The 14,609-nt window shown below is 48.2% G+C and overlaps 1 long non-coding RNA gene across 1 annotated transcript in view; it reads left to right on the top strand.

The window, feature by feature from the left end:
• The window catches only part of LOC132446056 (uncharacterized), a 173,949-nt gene extending 159,346 nt beyond the window's left edge, over window positions 1-14,603 (top strand). The window contains exons 2-3 of the long non-coding RNA XR_009522767.1: window positions 11,554-11,624; window positions 13,497-14,603. This is a non-coding gene — a long non-coding RNA (uncharacterized LOC132446056). The remainder of the gene's footprint in view (window positions 1-11,553; window positions 11,625-13,496) is intronic.
• Window positions 14,604-14,609: the final 6 nt, after the last annotated feature.

Genomic DNA, 14,609 nt, shown 5'->3' on the forward strand with positions numbered 1-14,609 from the left:
CGGGCCGTGACCCGGTGCCACTGTCCCCTCCATCCATCCCCCCGTCGTCGCCGCCGCCGCCGCCGCCTACCCCTCGTGCCCCAAGACCGGCATCGGGGGGGGGGGGGGGGGGGGGGTCGCGTGGCGGGGGATGTCACGCGTCGACCTCAATTACAATCAGCGGGGTGGCACGCGGCCGGGCTGCCCCCTGTCACAGCTTATATCGCTGGGGTGGTCGGAGCTCCGACTTGGAGCTGTCTGCGGCGGGTCGTGGTTAACTCTTTCAGACCCGCCCCCGCCCGGGGAACTTTCTTGATTGCACCTTTTTTTTTTTATTGTCTTTATGATGGAAGAGACCAACGTGGAAGAGTGGCGCTTTGTAACATGTGACGTCTTTTGAAAGACGCACAAGACAACCGGTGATGAGCAGATTAACACTCTTACCTGAATAAACTAACATAGAGTTTGTGATACATGGCGTTGACTGACACACGACGTTGGCAGTGCGCAAAGATTAGTTTTCCTGTTTGTTTGTTGCCGGCGCTAAGGTCAACATCGGCTTTTAACTTCTTTCCGGCGCGCCGAAAACCTAGAATCATCGTCTAGTACAAGACATACCCCTGTCATTCTAATCCGCCACTCTAAATGAAAGACACCTCTTTGCAGTGGTCTGTCAACAAACCTTGAAAGGAGAGATGGCTCAGAATAATAATTGAAAAAGTAAAATAAAGAACTGAGGTTGCTAGGGACGAATTGTCTCCGTCAAAAGGATCAGCGATTGAAAGTTCTTGAATAGAGAGTGATCATGTTCACATTTTTGTTCTCTTGCTTTTGACAAACTTGTGAAAGAAATAGAGTTGTTTGATTAGGTTAAGTCTTCAAAGTACCTTCGCAGACTTTCAAAAAAAAGTGTCCACACCTGAAACTGAACTATTGAAAGAGAGCTGTCCATATATATATTTAACATGTTTTTAAATATAGGAAAGACTTAATGCATGTAAGTATTCTGATGTTAATTCATACTAAAGCTTACTTAGGGGCAAACATAAAAATGTTGTGGCCGCAACTACCGGTAAGCTCATTTTCCGCTGATATTGCGATCAAAGAAACTGTTTTCTATAAAAGTGATACTGATACTATGGTTTGGAGAAAGATGAGTGACATTTTCTCTCCTGTTAGCATAAGGGTGAGTACATGGTGATCTGCTCAGATGTCAAACACCTGCATGCTTCCTTATGAATCTGCATATTTGTACCCCTCTGTGGTAGCAGATTGTGTGCTAACTACATCTAGAGATGTATCTCCTTGTGCTACCTCGCTACATTAGTTGATATACCATCTGTGCATGCCAGGTACATTTGTAATTCAGCTTCATCCATTTCTTTCCTTTCTTTGCAAGGTAGCTGCATGGTACTCATACCCTGCTGCACGAGCTAGCTCCATCCGGTTGATTCGCATATGTTTCAGCTATCTACGTCCAGCTGTAATTCTCTCTGTGATAGCTGAGCTATCTCAATTATTTTGTTCCCCCTCTGTGCTAGCTATCCAAATGCAGGTAGAAGATACTGTCTTCTTCACGCGTGCAGGAACCACACCTTTCCACCGCCGTGTCTGTCAATCGCTACAAGGTTGCCCAGCGTCACCGTGTTTGCTTGGTAGCGGGAAGATGACTCTAGGTTAAGATCAACCCTGGTGTACGTGAATAGGGAAATATAGCTTCCTCCCCGCTGACCAACCAGTCATCAAGAAAACATTCAGACATGAAGGCTACACTAGAGGACATGCATAATGCAGGCGGGGCAAATAGGAGGTGGTGGTTATTGCAGACATGATGTCTTTCTTTTCTCTCTGCCTCTCTCTTAACCACTGTTCCCAGTCACAGCGGGGCCTAGTCACAGTACAACACACAAACCCATAGGGAGGCTCCCATCTCATCTCCCCATTGCCCCTCCTCCTTCTCCCTTGACACCTGCCATCCGCTGCTTCCGCCATCACCACCTCCTCCTCCTCCCACCCCCCCCCCCCCCCCCCCCCCCTCCTTCCACCCCCACCCCCTCCACCACCTCCTTCACTTCAAAAACAGAAAAAAAGCAAATGATTTTGTTTTCCGCGGCTACAGTGACAGCGTCCTGCGCTCGGTTATGTAGATTAAGAGCAATAAGGAACGAGGTGCAAAGGAAAGGCGCCACAAGACAAAAGACTGAGACACAGGGAGGGAGGGGTCCGAGGGGGCTGGTTTAGAGAGAAGGCATCCAGCGAGATGACAATTGAGTTATAATATCATGTTCATAATGAATAATTAATTAGATGCCTCCGAGGCCCGTTCGAAAGGTAGATTAAATTAGTTCTGCCATGTCTGAAAAGTTAGATATGCTTCATTAGCAGGGAAGAGGGTGGCGGGGGATGGTGACGGCTTCAGTCAGAGCTGTTTTGGAGATAATGTGACGCTCGTGGTGACACCCAGACAGTGATGCACGGCGTTTTAAAGATCCAACGTCTCCCTGGACCTCCACGCCGGAGATGTTTCAGGTGATGTGTCCCATTCCAAGGTGCGTTAATCAGGTGTGACGTTTGTATCGCGACGAACCAGATCGTGAACGTCTGCTCCCTGGTTTGGATTCCTATTATTCCTTTCCAGTCGACTGTTGATTGGTCCGTTAGCCAAGGAGCCCAAAGCTATTCAACGTCACAAGTGTGCTGTTAATTTAACTTCCTGCCGAGGTTTGACGCCCAACGTCTGAAATGTCAAACAACCCGATTGTTCCCCATTGGCTGTGGCATTTTATGGAAAGATATGTCTGCTAAGAAAACACCAATTTCTGTGTGTCGGTTGGTAAGCTTGGGTGTTATATTCCTTGTCTGGAAAGCAATGTAAAGAATGCGTAGACAAACGATCACACACGTGGCGCTTGTGTTTCGGATGGACGCTCCCGGCTGACAACGCGGCCCGATGACAATAAGTAGCCTTCATCTGCTTCGGCCGTCTGCTCTTTAATGAGGGACTTGGTGTGTGTGTCTCTTTTGTGAAGACCACTCCATGCCTCCGATCCCTGCAGATAATGGCAACACTATTTCTCTTTCAGAGCAGAGACGCATGTTGGTAATAAACCCAAAGAACAACAAGGACTTTGTGCTGGCATTGCCTTGTGTTTCTGTTTCGTTGTTACAGGGCACGCACAATAACATAGTGTACTGTCGAGCTGTTGTTCAACGTGAGGAACATTTCAGACAAACGCACCTCACACTTTATGCCACACTTTGTGTCATGCTTTTCGGTGAGCCATCAGAAGGTCAGTTAAAGGGAAAGCGCCACTCTTTGTAACATAACCAGGCACTGCTTTATATGCTTGTTTAAAAAAACATCAACTCATTTCCACTTTTTTTTCTTTTAATTGGACCGATCGGAAACTCATGAGGCAGTAGTCTTTTAAAAATAGAAAATTGAGTGGGACGATTCCCCTTTAAGGTGAATTAAATGTATGTTTTAATAAGCCTCTTAGGATGTCTGTATATTAAAGGAAGGTTTTTGTCAGAATTTGATGACAAATCCTTTCTCTTCTCTCTTCCTTTTAGGGGCCACAACTGCCATCATTTTGGTGTCAGGCTTTGTTTTTCCAGAGATTAAGTAGCGTACTAACTGAAATTGTGAAGCTCTCTGTTAAATGACATGTGAATGAGTTAATGCGCTGTGTGTTTACATCTTGTCATTTGTCATTACATTATCAGCGTACTTTGTTTTGATGTCAACTGTCATAACACTTTGGGGTTCCTCCCAACTGGCTTTTCCATCGTTGCGTGTTTGCGCTAATTATTCTCCAGGATAAATGTTGTTTTATTCATTTATTTATTCATTCATGATTCCCTTTGTTTTGAAATTAATTTCTTTTTTTTACGGCAACACAGTGGCATACGCACACTATACAACATAAGTCATACAATGAACAGTCATCAACAGTTAACAATTTATCTTCAATAATTAAATAATCAGCTTTATCAAACAGCACTGGGCTGGTCTACTACATAGAACCTTACGCATCCTCGTGAGGATACACAAACAAACATACACACACACACACACACACACACACACACACACACACACACACACACACACACACACACACACACACACACACACACACACACACACACACTGCTGATGAGTATTAATGAATTTAAAGTTAGGAGGAAAGATTCTTTTAGTCTCTCCAAACCGTCAGATCCTGTTGGCGCCACCACTCTTAGCGCGCCAAGCCGTTCCAATCTCCCTGGTGTTTGATGTAGGTGTTTCCAGGCCTGCATCTTCAGCGTCACTTAATGACAGTCGACGGTTCTGCAGCCCTGCAGATTCCTTGTTTGTTTTCACATTACCTCCTGTTTTAGTTTTGGTTAGCTGCTAATGCGGCTCAACAAAGGCTATCCTTTTATCGTCGACTGAAACGGAGGGAAACGGGAGTTGGACCCAAATCAATTTAGGAAACTCAACAACTTGAAGGAACGTTTTGGGATTTTTGAGGACCTATGTGAAGTGTTGGTCCTTCTAAGGATGCTGGTCCCCGCAAAGTTGTCGTTCATATTTTGCGTGAGTGTGTGTCTTTGATTAGTGTTTGTTTGTTTGTTGTTTAACGTGGTAGCCACATGACAAGGAGCAGCTGGCCAGAAGCAGGTAGAGAACGTTCATCCGTTGAAACGGGTGTGTTGTGATCAAGTGCTGATGAAGGCAGTCTAGATGTCTTTCTGTAGGTAGTTCAGACGGCTCCCACGTACCATTTCACTTTTTAGGCGCTCAGACATCCATTGAACGATGGGTAGTGGGGATGTTTGGAGGTGGGGGTGGGGGAGGATCTGCAGCAAAGCACAATTAACAAGTGATTCATTTATTAAAAAAGCTCAAATGTCTTATAATCATGAGGTGTTGAAGAGTGCTAAATGGTGCGGACATCGTCAGAGGACGATAATGAGGGCCGCCGCGCCACGGCTTGACAAACATAATTAAGGGGTTCCACACTCTCTAAACCCCCTCTACATTAGCCAGTGCGTGTTTATATATAAGTGTGTGTGTGTGTGTGTGTGTGTGTGTGTGTGTGTGTGTGTGTGTGTGTGTGTGTGTGTGTGTGTGTGTGTGTGTGTGTGTGTGTGTGTGTGTGTGTGTGTGTGCCCGTGCTAATGAAGGTAAAATGATTTGGGCCGACAGATCTGGCTTTGCGGGAGTTTGAGGAGATGGGCATGAAGAGAGGCCCGAGGTGGGCTGTTGTACCGAAATTAAAAGGCAATAAATTAGCGTTGTGGTCTTTGATCTGCCCGTCAACTTTCTGATTAGAGATTCGAGAAGCCTTTAATCTAAAGTAATGTGATGATTACCACTCTTAAACTCTACCGGGCCAGGAGAATGACAAGTTATCTCCCTCTCTTTCGCTATTACTCACTCACTCACTCACTCTCTCGCTCTCTCTCCTACCGCTCATTTCCAACCGTCTTCCATCTACAGCATCTGTGTGAGGAAAGTGTTTCTGTTGCTCAATATTTGGACCCCAGCAGGACTTTCTATCCGTTCATGGGTTTTGTTTTAGGTGGCGATGGGGCCTTGTAGGAACGCGCTCTGTATTAATAAAACACAAGGCGGGAAGCAAATCTAAATTCTCCACCTGTGTGGACTTCAGGACAGCGAGGTTATGCCGGTGAATAGGTTAATTGAACAGAGAAGGGGAATGGAATAAATCAGTGGGATCAGATATATATTTTTTCGCCTTCCAATTGACCAGCGGCCCTCCTCTCGGAACCGAGGTATGAGCCGGGCACCCGTCTGTGGAGAATGCACTCTTGTTTTCCATTTTAATTGAAGACCATGCAAAGTGGTGCCTTTTTTTTTTTATTTACCCACAAAGTGTTGCTTGCATGGGGGGTTGGAGGAGCGTATTGAGTGGTTGCGGGGCCCCAGCACCCCAATGCATATTAGTTTTCATTTGGATGCTTCAGTAAGACTGGTTGATTAAGTCCAGGCAATTTGCTGACAAGAACCCCCCCCCCCTCCCCTCGCACCTCCACCTAGCCACCAAATGGTTTGGCGTTCAGGATCAGGTTCAGGGTTAATTGTAATGTGGAATATTTAAAACCCGTACCCCAAAAGCACTCTGACTGGCGTCACGCTCTGATGTGTGAGGCTCCCACAGTTCAATATCCTGCCTCCTATTTCAGTCATATTGCACCTCGTTCCTTCCCTCTCTACATGTCTCGCCGCCCAACCAGTTGAAGCCGGTACGAGCAGATCAGACGCGATGGTCGTCTTGTTCGCCGTGTTAAAGAGCTCCGCCGCCAAACCCTCTCTATTCAGTCGTTACGCCGTACGAACCCAGACAGTAAGACAGGAATAATACTTGGAGTTGAAGGGGACGAGGGGGGAAGGTGGGATTGGGGGAAACGTACGGGGCAGGGCAGCACTCAAACCTCAGCCTTAAACAAACGCTTCTATTAGCGCCGGGGCGATCCTCCGCGGCCCGCCGTCGTTCGTACCGATTAAACCATCGCCTCATCATCCACCAGACGGCCTGCTCCTCCCCCCCCCCCCCCCCCCCAACGCGGAGCCTCCGTAATCAGCCGCTTACTACCACAAGGCTGATCCATCCTGGAGGAGGAGGAGGAGGAGGAGGAGGAGGAGGAGGAGGAGGAGGAGGAGGAGGAGGAGGAGGAGGGAGGGGGAGGGGGGAGGGAGGAGCTGGAGAGGAGGATGAGGGGGAGGGGGGAGGGAGGAGGAGGAGCTGGAGAGGGGGAGGGGGGAGGGAGGAGCTGGAGAGGAGGATGAGGGGGAGGGGGGAGGGAGGAGCTGGAGAGGAGGATTAGGGGGAGGGGGGAGGAGGAGAAGGAGAGGGGAGAGGGAGGATGATGAAGAAGGAGGAGGGAGGAGGAGGAGGGAAGAGGACATTAGGGGAGGAGAGGATGAAGGTTAGGAGAGGATGGTGAGATGTTATAGGAGGAGGGAGGTGGGAGGAGAGGGGATATGTTGTGCGGGATGATGAATAGGCTGCACTAACAGAGATCCGTCTTAATCAGAAGTGATTTGTCAGAGTGGGAGCGGGTGGAGGGTCAGGGGCGAGGCAGAGGAATAAAACACCCGCTGACGGAGGGGGGAGAGAGGGCCGGGAGATCCTCTGTTGCTGCCTACCACTGCTGCTACTGCTGCTCTTAGACATGGCACATGGGGTCCGAACCCAGCCGTCCACACTACTGCCTGCTCAAAATACTACCGGGGTTCATCCCGACTAGCTCTTGAAGGTTTGCTGTTATTATGTATTTTGTTCTGAAGGATGTTCTGAAGGATGTGTCATATATCTAAGACAGGACTGTACAGTATTAAACCACAACTCAATAGGGAGCCAAACTGATTCTATCATGTCTTGATTAGATCTACTTTAATTTATTGTACACTTAAATCCAGAGCAACATACTGGAGGGGTTGGGAGGGCCTCCAGTGTCCTACACACAACCTATCCGGACCTTTCCATCCGCCGCGTTCCTGCCCAGCCGGCCTACAGCTGGCGGTCCACACCCAGCCCCACAGTGGTGGCGTCCGCCTCATAGCAGACTCTCATAAGCCCACATCGACCTCTCAGCGCACTGCTCCTCCCGCTCACCTCCTCCTCCACCACCACCAGCCCCTTTGCACCTCCACCTTCAGCAGCACCACCACCACCACCAACCCCCGTCTCCACCTCCCCCTGTCCCCCCTAGCGCCCAGGCGGTTGGCTCCTCTTCGTCAGCAGTTGTAGCCCGGCGCCGTGTGGCAGAGGCGTGACGTCGGGGAGACGCTGGCCGCATTGGCCCCTGGGCGCGTGGCGCTACCACCGGCATCCCTGCGAGGCTCGGGGCCTTTGATTGCGGTGATGACAGAATGTCACCCCGCTGCAGACCCAAAGCCCTCGCAGCAAAACAGGAAAAGCCCCACGGTGGGGAAAGTGTTCAAAGACGGCTAACTTTGTTCACCTGGGAGTCCCGTGGAAGTTGACTGTGGTGCTGTGTGTGTGCGTGAGTGTGCGCGCTCGTGTTAGATTAGTGTGTGTGTGTTGTACCTACCCGCCAGGGAACGCTTCCCCGGGCTGCGTCTCTCTTTCGTTGATGTGTGTGTGTGTGTGTGTGTGTGTGTGTTTGAGAGTGTGTGTGCGAGCACTATGTCCGGACAGAAGTGTGTGTGGTAACCTTCAAAACGCGGTCTCTCTCGCCCTGGGAGCGAGCGATGTCAGCTCCGGCAGCTCCTCTCTTCTCTGTGTCTCTCTCGTTCTCTGTCTCTCTCTCCCTCTTATCGCTCTGGGGAAGAGGAGGAGGAGGAGGAGGAGGAGGAGGAGGAGCAGGATGAGAGCAGGGAGGTGGATAGGGGCCGAGGAGCCACACGGACCCCGCTCTCAAACATCTCCTGTAAAATTGATGATGTGTCCAATTATGATGTGTGGGCCGTGGAGGGAGGGAGGGAGGGAGGGAGGGAGGGAGGGAGGCCGGTCGGCCGGGGAGGGTCATAGGGAACCCTGTTTGGCCCTCTGACTGGCCTCGTCGTCGGGGTGAGGGTGGGGCTTACTGCGTCGGGCCAACTGGATGACTTAATGCATACAAAACGGCAGCGCTGAAACGCTCGTGTGAGATATCGTCAAACATTTCACCTGAAGAGCCGCCATTGGTGGTCATCAGAGATGAGTCTCTGTCATTACTGTAGCCACATCAGATATTCCGGACCTAAATTATCAGTGGAAGTATTAAACATAAATCCAGATTTAGTAATTGTTAATTATGTGTATTGTGTAAAGCAGTCTCTATGTTCTGCAAATTTAAAATTTTAAACATAAATCTGTAATAAGTTACATTTTTTAATTATTATTTGTGGATTATTTTAAGCATTATTTCAAGACATCAAAAAGAAGTCCATAATAATAATGCATCTGTCCACAAAACACATCGGTAGCAAAGAAAAAGATTGAGGCATGTTGCAGGTCTCTAATGGGGAGGACAATTGATTGTACGTCAGAACTGCCTGGACTGTAAATAATGGACTTTGCTGTTCATGATGAGTAATGTATGGGCATCAGCCTTGAGTTCCCGACCCATTAGTTGGTGTTAATGAAAAGATAATTTTGTAAACCACCCTAGTTATTGAGGACCAACCCTTTATATAGCTTGTTCTGATGCACGCGGATCGACACCCGATCAATACTCGGATAAGGTTTGAGTGAGTAGGAAATACGGTGAGATGAGTGGGGTATGTGTGTTCGCGGCTGAACCCGGTAGATCACGGTAGATCTGTTCAGATGTCCTCACTACAACATACAGACGGGCAGTCGTTGTGTTTCATCCCTCAGCCTTTCTCCCAGTCCCCTGCTATTTACAGAACAGTCTATTTACAGGCAAGTGTATCCGTACAAGCTTACATGTACTACATGGACATACATTTGTAGATCTCTTGAAATGTCTATCGCTGTCCTTTCTGCTGTTAACCCTGAAATTCCCATCTCGGATTAATGAATAACCATTGAATGATCTGAGCTGGGTTTTACTTCCACACAATTACACTAGATGGTAGCCAACCTACTTTTACCTTTACATCAGGCAGTAGGCTTGGAGGTCATGGTGAAAACGTTTCCTCAGAGGCCAGGATTGTATTGTGACTGACGATATGGCAGCATATCCGCTCACATCTAAATGTATTACATTGTGTTAGGCCTATTGCTTTTAAAGGCTGGATGGGTACTGGTTTCACTTCTTATTATTAAAGGCTTCTTCTCAAATGGCAATCTTTGTCATGACTCGACCATACGCCTTGAGAAACACAAGCCAAAGGTCACCGGACACAGGGAAGAGGAACGCAAAGGTCAATCCGAGTGGCCGCCTTGGTTCTTCCGTGTAAACGTCACCGCCATTTTAAATCATTCTTTGTCCAATCAGGGTGTGAAGCGTCGTGCTATGCAACAGCAGCACTACGGTGTGGCTGAACACTGGCTTGATGTAATGTCTTAATTCAGGCGCTGTGTTTCCGTCGTACTTGACTTATTCCCCTAACTTTCCAACACTAATTATTATGTGCTGGTACATTAGGGGAGAGTTAAACAGTCCAGGGCTGGTGCGGGCGCGTAATGCGGTAATGGGCTTGTTAAACGGACCTTTGGGGATGTGTATTTTAGTAGTTTAGCGAGACGGAGCGAGGCCTCTGAGCCAGGGTCATTTAAATTGTTAATAGCCGCTCAAACAGGAGGAATATTTTCCACGCTAACGAGGAACGTTTGAGGAGGATTAATAGGAAATTATTTATCCTCTCCGCCCATATTTGGAACTGCAGAGAATGTTTCCTTCATCCCGAAGGAAACATGGTTATTCATTTTTGCTGGACATATTTGTGAAATTCCACCGGTCAGAGAACATCTTGTTCAGTAGCATTTTAGGCAGAGCAGTTAAATAAATTGAATATAGACGAACCCAAAATTATTTAAATGCAACACAGAAATGTGTTTTGTGAGAAGTATTAGAACTACTAATTAAATACAAATCGAACCACTCTGAGATTATCAGCATGCATGCTGTCATTCAGGTCAATTCAGCCTCAAACACTGTGTTGTATTTCATTGTTTCCTCCTGGTTTTATTCTCGCTCTGGATTACATCCACCTCCTTTCCCCCGGCGTCGTGGTTTCACCAAAACAAAGAGCAACCCTAATGGACGCCTTCAGAGATCATTGGGTCGCGGGGATGCCGAGAGTAAGACGGATGGGGATGGGAGATGAACTGTTGTGGAGGTGAAGCCCCTCAGATGGAGAAGATTGACGATTAGGACGGAGCGGAAGCTAGGAGCAGTAGGTTAGGGAGGGAGCGATGCATCATGGGAGTTACCACCACCGCCAGTAAACAATCCTCCGTCTGGGCTCCCTGGGCAGGACTTTCTCGGGGACGGCGTGACGCTGTTCTGCTCGTTAGATTATAATCTGGAAACATCACACGACACACATGTTTTGTAAGCTTGATGAAAAACAATACGGTCAACCCCCCTCCAAAACACACACCCTCACCCCTAAACACACACACACGAACGCACACCGCCGTCTCGGTGTCGCGGTACTCATTTACTCCTTGGCCGCCGTCCTCGCGGGGGACAGAGACTGATAGGTGTGCTTAGCTCTTTAACACAACATTTACCCTACGACTCACTGTCGGCCCCGGGCGCCAGGGTGGCCGGTCGTTAGTACAAGTGTTGTTCCGGTTATTAATACCTGCGTCCAACCTCTAATATCCCTGTAATACGTCCTGTTTGTCACGTCGCTGTCTGACTGCTCCGTTTAATCTGGAGATCCCTCAATGTGTCGCATCCATGATTAGAAACTAATGACGGCGGGACGGTGTGTGTGTGTGTGTGTGTGTGTGTGTGTGTGTGTGTGTGTGTCTGTGTCTATGTCTGTGTCTGTGTCTGTGTGTGTCTGTGTGCATGGTAGAAGTTGGATAAAACATGTTGACGACGAGCATTGCTGGCACTTTTTTCTGTTGACCTGACCGGCTGCACCTTGAGATCGGTACATCATTAATGCTGTGTCTGTTTGTTTGTTTCTCACAGAGCAAATCGGTCAGGAGATGCTGTCCAACCTGAACACTGACCGCGAGAAGATCCAGAGAGCTAGAGAGAGGGTGAGGACATTCACACGCACACACACACACACGCATCCGCACACACGCATGCACACGCACTCACTCACTCACTCACTCACTCATTCCCACAGACTCAATCTCTCACGCATACACACACCTGGGCATGGGCTCTCTCACTTACCAACAAACACACACACACACACACACACACACGCACACACACACACACAGCCCCAGTCTGCCGAGAGCTCTCTGTTTTGACAACGATTAAATAGCTTTATTGGCATGAAATAATACAAATTTTAATTCTGTCAAAGCATAGCTGATATCAAAGTAATATCAATGCAGAAAAATGAACAGTCAAATCACTAATGGATAAATAAATAGTCGTCAAGAGACATAGGGAGAGGAAGACAGAATGAGGGAATACAAAAAGTTAGACAGACAGTGAGGCAGAGGGGGAGATGGAGAGAGAGGAAGGAAGATGGACGGACAGAGAGACGGGACAGGCATGGAATGACAGAGGCCATGAAAGAGGTCTGAGATCCTCTTTGCATGAAAGATAAACAAACAGGCGGAAGAGTAAACATCAATATTTCCCTCACCCCCCCACAAACACACACAAACACACAGTCTCCTCTCGCTATCACTTTGCTCTCAGCGGGAGGGGTGTGTGGCCTTTTATTTATTTTTCTTCTCTGATGTGTGAGAGCTGGGGGTTAGGACTGGGGGTCTGAACGAAGCGGGTTGACACCTCTCCACAGCGCCCCCATAGGCTGACACAGGCAACTGCACCCTCTGCACTTCTTGGCCTCCTCCAGAAAAACACACCCCCGCCATTCATGTGTTCATAAGGATTCCACGGATTCCTTTGTCCTTGCACAGCTGTTTTATCATCAAGGGATGTCACACATGTTTTTAATGAAAGTAGACTTATGAGCTATGATAAGAAATATGGAGGAAGGGAATATGAAAATGATATATCACAGAGATGTTCTTTTTGGAAGTAGTTTGCACAGAAAGGATTTACAGTAGTCTTCTCCTCTTGAGAGGGAGATGGAAAAAAGCTAGAGATGTGGAGGGAGACGGAGAGTTAAAAAGGCAGGAAGTATAGCAAAAGGACAAGGTGTGTGTGTGTGTGTGTGTGTGTGTGTGTGCATTTGTGTGCAAGCGGAATGATTTAATGAGAATCAGAAAGGGATTTATTTTGGTATGAACAGTAACACATAAATACACACTCCTACCTTCACTCTTATAGACACACACACACACACACACACACACACACACACACCCTCCTCCACTGTGCACCTGAGATGTGCCAACAGTTAGAATTCAGTGGCGCCTCTTCCTGCAGTGTCAGCGTTTATATATAAACACACACGACACACAGAAGACACACCAGACACCTTCTCCAGGCTCTCCTACTGTTCCCTTCACTCCTGAGCCCTCACTTCTTCAGATACAACAAACTTTTTCTGTGACCTCAGAGGGAGCGAGTTCGAGCGAGAGGGACTGAAGGAGAGACGGAGAGAATTGTAGAGGGACTAAAAGAAAAGATGTCTTGTGAGCAAACTGATAGCAACGCGATTTTCTCAACCCCTTCCCCTAACGGACTTCCTGTTTCTCCTCTACCTGTCTTCACTCTCTCCCTTACTCGTCCCTCCTATCTGTCTCTTTTTCTCCCTGTCTGTCGTACCAGTCTCTCCCCCCCTGTCTCTCTCACCTTATGCATGTGCTTTAACACCTGGGGGCTCAGTATGCATAGTCAGTAGGACAAAGTGGCTCCCAAAACTCCTTTGGACGAGAATAACTGGATTTTGTAAAAGGGAAAAATAGTGAATCATGTTGTTGACGACATCGTCTCCCCCTCTACCTCCCCCCTCCCTCCCTCCCCCCTCCTACCCTCAGTTGAGGGAGACGGACGCCAACCTGGGCAAGAGCTCGCGGATCCTCACCGGCATGCTCAGAAGGTAAGAGCCAGGTAGGCCACATCTCTCTATGCTTTACCTTTCCACTCCTGTCCCTCGCCTAACCCAGTACAGAAATCCTTTACACCTGCCCACACCTGACCCACAGTCAGCTGTGTAGAGGGTACCTTTACACCTGCACACACCTGACCCACGCTGGAAACCTTTCGCAGGGTTTATGTTAAGGGTTGCCTTTACAAATGTTTGTCTGAACCTAAGCCTGTGTTCCCTTAGTGGCAGTGACTGTGAGAAAGGGCTTAACTTGTATATAACCTCGCTACACCTGAACAGAAGCCATCACACCATCCGACCGGCCTCCCACCACGAGGTCTTCAACGCGTGGGTTCAGCCAGTCTGTTTACAGCCAGGAAAAAATAGTAAAAAGAATGGCTTTTTGAAAAGAATTACAGCAAAGTGGTTCACTAACCTTAAGTCTTTTGATCCTTGCGTTTCCTCACAAGGGGTATCTGTGTGTGGGTTTGTGTGTGTATGTGTGTGTGCTTTCTTTGTAATGATAAACTACAAATCAAACCGCGCAATGTTTAACAACAGACATGTACGGGAGTGCTGCAGCTGTCTGTCTGGTGCCGTGGCCGGGCGGGCTTTGCCCTGTCAAAGGAACTCAGAGAAGGTTCCGGAGTCATCTCTGTACGCCCCACTGCTCCTCTCCTCCATTCTTCTTCTTCTTCATCTTCATCTTCATCTTCATCGTCCTCTTCCTCCTCCTGCTCATTTCGTGTTTGGTATTTCAGTTTATTCATTTTCTATAAGGAATCAACCAACTCTTTGTCAGTCATTTTCTCTCTTTGTAACCGCAGCCGTGCACGCCCTCACTCTTGTGTGTGTGTGTGTGTGAGTGCGTGCGTGCGTGCCTGTTTGTGCGTTTGTGCGTGTGGGTGCATGTGTTTGCGAGCCAACCGGTCCCTCGAATCCACCTGCTATCTGACATAAACTCTCAGACGGAACGTATTTATGCACGCACACATGGACACACCCACCCACGCACGCCAACACATATACATACACAGAAACACAGAAACGTCCACACATGCAT

The sequence above is a fragment of the Gadus macrocephalus genome, chromosome 18 (assembly GCF_031168955.1).
Source record: "Gadus macrocephalus chromosome 18, ASM3116895v1".
Taxonomy (NCBI): Eukaryota; Metazoa; Chordata; class Actinopteri; order Gadiformes; family Gadidae; genus Gadus; species Gadus macrocephalus.